This window comes from Macaca thibetana, chromosome 14, assembly GCF_024542745.1.
Source record: "Macaca thibetana thibetana isolate TM-01 chromosome 14, ASM2454274v1, whole genome shotgun sequence".
In the NCBI taxonomy this organism is placed as follows: Eukaryota; Metazoa; Chordata; class Mammalia; order Primates; family Cercopithecidae; genus Macaca; species Macaca thibetana.
In genome coordinates this window covers 89,822,838-89,831,702 of record NC_065591.1, presented here as the reverse complement: position 1 = coordinate 89,831,702, position 8,865 = coordinate 89,822,838, and the positions used below count along the sequence as shown (strand labels likewise).

The window sequence follows — 8,865 nt, the reverse complement described above, 5'->3', positions numbered from 1 at the left end:
TTTTGGCTTAGCTGTTATAGATAGAGAATGTAATAATAATACAGTTCCTAGTGTTGTCAAGTATAATTTGCACAAAGATTTGTAAATATTTCCAGGCAATTAAATTTGAGAGCTTTAATTTTCTTATCAATAAAATGAAAATACTTTCTGTCTCAGTGCCATCGATTTTAGGTATTTATATGTAAAGTATGTGTATGATTATGTATGTTAAGAAATATAACTACTATTATACATATATAGTTTATAAGAAAATAATATTTTCACTGGATGAAAATCGAAAGTTATTATTTATAAAATCTAGTTTTTCTTTTTTTTTTTTTTTTTCAGACAGGGTCTTGCTGTGTTGCCCAGGCTAGAGTACAGTGGTGCAATCTCAGCTCACTGCAACCTCCACCTCCTGGGTTCAAATGATCCTCATGCTTCAGCCTTCCAAGTAGCTGGAACTACAGGTGTGTGCCACCACACTTGGCTAAGTTTTGTATTTTTAGTAGAAATAGCATTTCACCATGCTGGCCAGGCTTTAGATCTAGTTTTTCTTCTCTGTCTCCACAGAATGTAACAAACATATCTGAACCTGTAAAAAAAAAAAAAAAAAAAGAAAGAAAAAGAAAAAGAAAAACCTTTTGTAGAATAAAAGCAACTTTTCTGCATGAAATAAGGAAAGAAAAATAGGTTACACATAAAAACAGCCCACAATAAAAAAAGCAACAACACTTTCTTCAGCATCTACTATTTGTACCTACTACTATAGTTATTACAGATATTAAATTCAATGTAACACTGTTTCAATATTGGAGAGTATACTAAATATACAGTATAGTAAGGTCAAGTTACTAGCAACAACTACTTATATTATGATATAAAATAGTGGTGTAAATAGTACTAAGGGAATATAAAGGAGCACTAACTGCCTATAGATGGGACAGGGAAGTTGAGAAAAATTAGGGAAAGCTTCATAAATGCGAATGGTATATCTGTGAAGAATCATTGAGAATCATCTTGACTATGAACTTAAAGAATTGGTAAGAATTTTTCACTCAGCCAAAAATGGAAATGACATTCCAGACTTAATAAAAAACAGGAGAGAGATCAAACAGGCATGATAGTACAGTACATTGTGCTTTGGGGAAATGACACCAACTATTCTTCACATAGAAGATACCCCTCTACAATTGCATTTGCTTTACAAGTACTGATTAATCGGCCAGAAAATATCAGGTTGCTAATAGGCAAATTGCAAATGATTTCTCATTTTGAAAATTCAAACATTTCAGGGAGAGAAATTCTGAAATGTTTAAATTAATTGAACTAAATCAAAATGGAACTGAATCAAAATGCATAGGATGGCATTGTTATGATTATATTAAGCTGTCAAATGACTTCATATAAATGAATATACTAAGTAATGATAAGGGTTGTCATAGAATGAATTAATGTCCACTAAACATTCTTTTCCGTGAACAACCAGAGAAAAAGAACATTTTATAATAAAAGGTTCTGGTGGCTTACTGTCAAAAACTACGTTAGATGTGAAGGAGTGATGTTTTTAAAATACTGAGAGAAAAAAAGTCAACTTAGAATTCTACACTCAAATTATTTTAAGAAATTCAGCTGACATAAAACAAATACATTTTAAGAAAAGCAAAAGCTGTAAAGCTGAGAAAATATACTGTCAGCAGATAGACTTGCACTAAAAAAAAGGAAAGAAAAAGAAAGAAGAGGAAAGAAAAACCAAGGTAGATTTTTTCACCAGATTTTAAAATTTGTGTCTAAACAAAGGAATAAAGAATGATGAACATGGCAAAAATATCAGGAAATATAGAACATTTTTCTAATCATTGATGCAAATGTAGCAATATATTTGGGGTTTATACATATGTATACACACATATATACATATACACACACATATACTTATATATACTATATATACACACATATATATACTACATACATACTTATATATACTATATATATAATAAATATACTAATACATATATGGAAATTGTATGTCACCAACAGTATAATAGAAGTCAATGAGAAATTGATGTGTATATTAGCAAGATTTTCACACTGTAAATGAAGTTGTATATCATTTAAACTTGACTGTGATAAGTTAAAAATATAGGATGTACATTCTAATGAAATAATAAAGAAGTATAGCTAATAAGAAAAAGATGGTTATAAAATGCAATCACAATATTTATTTAAATAAAAGGACACAGAAAAAGTGGGAAGTACAGAAACGGATTAAACAACTGAAAATTAAATGGCAAAATTCACAAATTTTGCCAAATTACCTAGGTAATTATATTAATTTTAAATGTTTTGAGGACTTCAATTGAAGTCACAGAGTGTAAGATGGGTAAAAACACAATTCATGGTAAATATAGACAAAATTCTGCATTAATAAAGAAGATTTGAATAATATCACTAACCAACTTAAAGTCCATTTTTTATAGAACATTCTACATAATATTATAATAGTGGTTCATAGTCTATCCAAATACACATGGAATATTCGTAAATACAAGAGAGCCTATTGGCCACAAAACACATTTTAGTAATTTAAAGTTATTGAAATCTTAAAAAACGAATGTTCTTTAATGATGAAAAAACTAATCTATTAATCAACGACAAAAATTGCTAAGTCCACAAATATGTGGATATTAAACTTAAAAAGAGGTCAAGAAAAGAAATATCAACAGAAAGCAGAAAATATTTTCAATTGAAGAAAAATATTTTAAAAATCAAAATTTATGAGATGCATCTGAAACAGGGTTTAGTTGTAAATTTGTAAATTTACATGTGTATTTAACATGAAGGGTTAATGATCAAATTAATGATCTAAATTTTTTCCAGAACAAAAAAGCTAAACTCATATTAACTATAATCAGGAAAATATTAATAATAGATGAGATTAGTAAAATAGAGACACAAACAAGAGAGAAAAACAATAAAATAAAAAGCTATTTTTTTCAAAAACACTAAGAAAATTCATAAGCTTTTAGAAAGGGCGATCAAAGAAAAAAAGAAAAACAATTACTAATCAGAAAACATTAATGATATCACCTGTTTTGTAGAAACTAAAAATGCATAAAGGCATATTTTTATATTTTTATTGCTGTAGATCATTTTGCCAGTTTTCACATATAATATATTGAATTAATCAATATGTACTTTTTTATATTCAGCTATTTTTCTCCAACATTATATTTTAAAGTATTTATTCATGTCTTTTGGTGTATCAATAATTCATTTTTATGGCTGAACATTATTCCATTATATAAATATACAAGTATTTATTCATTCTTTTGTTGATGGATATTTGTATTGTTTCCAACCATTAAACACACACACTCACATGTATACACACACACACAGCCACTATAGGTATACAGTTTTTCCATTATTATTTTTAGTTGTATTAGGCTGGTGCAAAAGTAATTGCAATTTCTGCAACTGAAAGTAATGGCAAAAACCGCAATTACTTTTGCACCAACCTAATAGATGTCTATCCTGTGTTTTAGCTAGATATGTCACCATTTAGTCACAAACTACATTTCCAGTTTCCTTTTAAGTTAGATATTGCCACATAACTATGTGCTGCACAATGGGACATAATTAGAAGAGATGTGGGTACTTCTTAAATAATGTATTTATAAAGGTTTTGTTCTTTGCTTATTATTTCTCCCTTCAGGCCAAAACATAAGCATTATTCTGGGGTGCTAGCTTTGACTATTTTCTTTCCCAAAGAACAAGATACAAAGAACCTAAGTCCCTGACTGGTCCCAGGATGTAGCCCTCCTTCTATCCCCACCTTGGAAATCTTGCCTCTGGATTTTTACATAAGAATAATTAATCTTCTGCCTTTTTTGAGCCTCTGTATTTTCTGCTGTCTTTGTTACATCAGCTTGAACTATATCCTACGCAACACAACATACATTTTCATTGTTTACATCTTTGATATAAATACATGCAATACAATAGTTCTCTAATTTTGTTAGGAGAACAATCTGCTTATTATTTTAAAAAGTAGATTCCTAGGATCCATTTTAGCATACTCTGATAAGTTAGGGCTGGAATGGGACCCAGGTATTCTAGATGAATTTTATGTGCAAGGTTTGGAGATCACAGTTGTAGACAAACTTTTCTGTATTTTCCTATGCCTGGGCCAAATAGTAGCTTTTTTCACATCAAATGCAAATGATATGTCTTATAATAGAATGATATATATTAATGTATATGTAGAGGAAAATGTCACGTATTTCCAGAAATAAACAGATGTCTATTAGTAGAAAAGCACTAGTGAGACTAAATGACCTTGTACAATTGCAAGATCATTGGCACAAATTCAATTCTTTATGTAAAAGTTTTGCTTAACTCAAGCCACTCTTGTTTTTTTATTACCATTCTATCCAAGGCATCTGTTCCATATAGAACTAATACTTTTTCTCAAAATTCAAGCCAAAACATCTTACCAATTTTATTTTGCACATTTGTGGCATGAGAAAAAATTTAAGTAATATGTCCAATAATCTAAAGAGAACACACAAAAAAAGAATTTACAGAACTTGGAAACATGGAAAAAATTACCCTCTAAGTTACTATTTTATGCAGTGTTATGGGCTGAATTGTGTTGTCTTAATATTATCATGTTGAAACTCTACCCCCGAGTAACTCAGAATGTGGCCATATTTGGAAATAGGACCATTAAAAAGAATATAAATTAAAATTGGGTCATTGGGGTGATTCTTAATGCAATATGACTGGCGTCTTTATAACAAGAGGAGATTAGGACACAAAGAACAACATGCAGAAGTGCCACGTGAAGACACCAAAAGAATAGCACCATCTATAAGCCAAAGAGAGAAGTCTTAGAAGAAACCAACCATGTCACCACCATGATATCAGTCTTCTGTCTCCAGAATTATGAGAAAATAAATTTATGTTTAAGTTTTTCAGTACATGGTACTTTGTTATGGTAGTTGTAGCAAGCTAATTCACACGGCTAAAAATACGTGTGGTAATTTGTCATGGTAGTTGTAGCAAACTAATATACAAGGCTAAAAATACGCGCGCACACACACACACAAACACACACACACGCACACGTTAAACTCCAGAAAGTTGATTACCTTGCTTGGCAACTTCTTGGTTTGTTTATTAGTTTTGTTTTCTGTCAATGTACATATACCATAGCCATCTTCTTTCCATTACCAGTTGATGAATAATTTTCCTATTGTCATTTCCTTAAGCTTGAAGAAAAGGTCAAGCTCCAAAATTACTGTTCTTAGTGTTCTAAAGATCCAGAAACACATAGATAATTGGGAGCTTGGATTATACGGCTACCTTACTTGATTCAAACCTAGTTTTGACAGTCTTTAACTTCTTAGCTTGAGGCTAGTGCTTTAATAGCTTTTAATATTGAGATAAGAATAGTGTCTACCTTAAAATGTTATTGTAATGATTAAATGAGACAATATATATAAGGCACATAAAAATGTGCATGACCAATAGAAATGTATATGATCATAATAATGATTTGTCAAACCAGAATCCTCTTGAGAGTGATACAGGGTATTCCTCATACTCTTGCCACCACACAGTCATAAACCAGTAGTATCTGGGCACAGGTAAACATAAAATATGCCATGGATATCAGTTGTTTTTATTATTAACAAATGATAAGAATAGGAAAATAGATATTGTTAATGTCCCTGTAGTTCTTGATAGAGATTACAGTTTTTAGTCACTTCTATATAATTTCCTGCCCCCTCTTACCCATTTTGTAACATGATCAAATCCATTTAAAGCCTTCAACACAGGCATTTTGTTAAAGGATCACAGTCTACCTTTTATTACATGATCAGGAACTTAGATACTCTCGCTCCCAAAAATGTGAAATGAGATAGAAACATGCTGGGCAGTAAGTACTGAGCCTATAAGATCGTGCTGATTCATGGTTGGTTTTTAAGATTAACCTTGTACCTGCAGAGGGTTGCACGTAAGTGCTTGTGCTCTAGGTTGTCGCCTCAAGCTTATGAGTGGCCCATTTTACTAGTGTAGTTTCTCTGGTGTGGTTTCCTTTATTTCAGCCAAGGAATCCTTAAACTACTCAGATGAAAACTATTTTAGAAATAAACAACAGGAAAGAATATATACTAAGAATAAGCATGCATACTCTATAATAAAGTTCAATATCTCAATACAGGCACTTTTAATGATTACAATATATAAAGCTAGTTGCATGTAAAGCAGTCTGGCAATAAGCCTTCAGTAGAACAAATCGTGGTTGCTTTTTTTGTTTGTGTCTTTTGATTTGTTACTTTAAAATTTTACTAATCCCTCTACAAAGCTCCCCAACCTAAAAAAAAAAAAAAAAAAAAGACTTTGGCAGGCTTTTCAACTAAACCTAAGAAAGAATGCATTTTAAAATGCTTCTAAGATGTTCACAAAGGCATGATAAATATGCAAAGAATTAACAATTCACCTTACTTTCTATTCATTACATTAATGGTTTGTGGATAAGAAAAGATTTATGCTCATGAATGCTATGCCTCAATGTTTAGACAACTTATCCTTGCTAAAGCTGACATGAATGTGGATAAATATTGGTTTTTGACAGATTCGGATTTGCTTCAGAAATTATCTGTCAGGAGGTTGGAATGGGTCAGGTTAAAAAATATATTTATTCTTATAACAACCATCCATACCAAAACTAGATTCCCATCATTTTCAATTTTAGTGTCTGAAAAACTGAACCTATAAGACCCTTTTTATATTTGCAAGTAATAACCACACAATTTAATCTCCCTTAAGTAGCCTTATTCTTATTTTTTCATAGGCACAGAATGTGTCTGCTTAGAAATTGCAATTTTAGGCCTAAAACTACAGTATTTCATGCTGTGAGGTCTCTATTTTATGTGACTGCATTTGACATGTTCCCTAAAATTCAGATCTAGAAAAATAGTTTTAGAAAAATAAAATTCATGTGAAAAACAGCTTGCCTTTTACAGAATATCTTTAAAAATGTATTTCTAGCTTTAAGTATCGATTTAATAATCAATTATTTCTCTGATGCTGTATTAGTTTTTCTTAACCTTTAAACCCCCAAATAAAGAAACCATGTAATTTTATTGTGTGTGTCTATATGTTAAAAAAAACCTGACACAACTGATTTACAATTGTGAATGATACTAATGGATGACAGATCCAAGGATTTATGCTGCCCCAATTCTTCACCTGTTTCTTCTGATTACTTCCGAATATTTTTCCAAAACTGCCATTTTGTAGTGGGAAACATCATGGTTGATGGATGATAATATCGGTCAATTGCTCAAGCTTTATTCCTCCATTTCAAACTGCTAGTAACTAATCTAGTAATACTTCACACAGATAGTTTGGGAAGAGGCAAGGCGTGCTTCCACTAACTTCTTAGTTTCCTGCTCTTCTCATTTCCCACAACTGTTTTTAGACTAACTACATTCAAATTCAGACGGAAATACTAACTTTACATACATTTAAATGTTTAAAATACTCCAATTACAATAGTTGTAGCTTCTTAGGAGTCTTAAAGTTCTCTAAAAACTACTGTCTCTCTTGCAATTTGAAAAGCTACTGTGAGAGGGTCCCAGCAGCTCCGACTGTTGGAGGAGCGACAACCGCCAGGTAGCCCAGCTTCTAGAAGGCTCTTGGGGCGCTGTGGCCTACAGGCACCTGGCATGCACCCTCCCTGCCGCCAAAACGCCCGAGTTAGAGGTTGTTCAGGGACAACCCCAGAGGAGATCTATGAGGTTGTCAGCTAAACCTCCTCTGAAAAAGTGGAAACAGAGCCCCAAAACAGCAACAGGAAAGGATAAATCTTCAAACTAAAAAGCTCAAACAAAGCGGGAAGAGGGAAGAAGTGGATAACCAGGAAACTGAAAGATTTACCTGCAGAGAACAGAGAAGATACAAACAAGAAGAATTCAGACTCTGGTGAAACAGGAGAAAAATAAGCCAAATATGATTAATAGCTTATACCATCTATTATCAGTTGTTTCCATCTCCCTTGTTGTATAATCCAGAGGTATTTTTATCAACTATTTTGTAAGTGCAAATTTTTAGAAGCTCTAGAAGCATTTAATTTTCTAGTTGTTTTTGTTTTTTGGTACAACCAAAAAATATTGAGATATTGAATTATTGGAGATGCTGACTCCCTTAAGAATCAGCCTCACATTGCAAAGATGGTGTGCAGTAGTTTCTATATCCTATAATACAAGCATACTAAATGGCAATTTGGAGCCACAGTCGTGCATTTAATATGTCTTGAACATTTTAAATTACTTCTGTTCCTATGATGTTTAGTATTAATTGTTTCCTGAAGAAATTCACTCCTTGATCTTGGCTCTCCTTGTCAGAATTGTGTAGATGCTGACTCCTTTAAGAGTCATAGTCCAGTTTTCCTGATAACATTGTTAATGTGCTGTGAAAGATAGAAAATGTGATTATGTAGTATATCTTATAGAGGGACTTGAGTGACAGCTTATCAACATTTCCTTTTAAGAAAAATTTGCCTCCAAATATTAAGCTGGAAAGTCATTGGAATAACATCTTAGAAAAGAATCGCAATATGGCTTTTTGTACATGGTTTTTTCAAAATGATGTACAAATTCAAATGTCTGTATACTGACCCTCAACACAACCAACAGAATCACTGTAAAATTATGAAAGAAAAAAACAGAACTGAAGTGAGCACCTAAAAACCAGCTCAGAAGGCAACACGTGTATATTTTCCCTAACAACTCTGTCCCACTTTTATAACCCTTTGACTCATGCCTTACCTTCTGACATTTGTGTTTGAAGAGTTTAAATTATTTTCCC

The 8,865-nt window shown here is 31.9% G+C and overlaps 1 long non-coding RNA gene across 1 annotated transcript; it reads right to left on the bottom strand.

Annotated features, from left to right (window-relative positions):
• Positions 1-338: 338 nt before the first annotated feature.
• LOC126935915 (uncharacterized) lies at positions 339-7,625 on the bottom strand. Its single transcript, XR_007719340.1, has 4 exons — positions 7,246-7,625; positions 5,992-6,129; positions 5,139-5,301; positions 339-574 (listed from the first exon to the last, which is right to left on the bottom strand). It is a non-coding gene; the product is annotated as an uncharacterized LOC126935915 (long non-coding RNA).
• Positions 7,626-8,865: the final 1,240 nt, after the last annotated feature.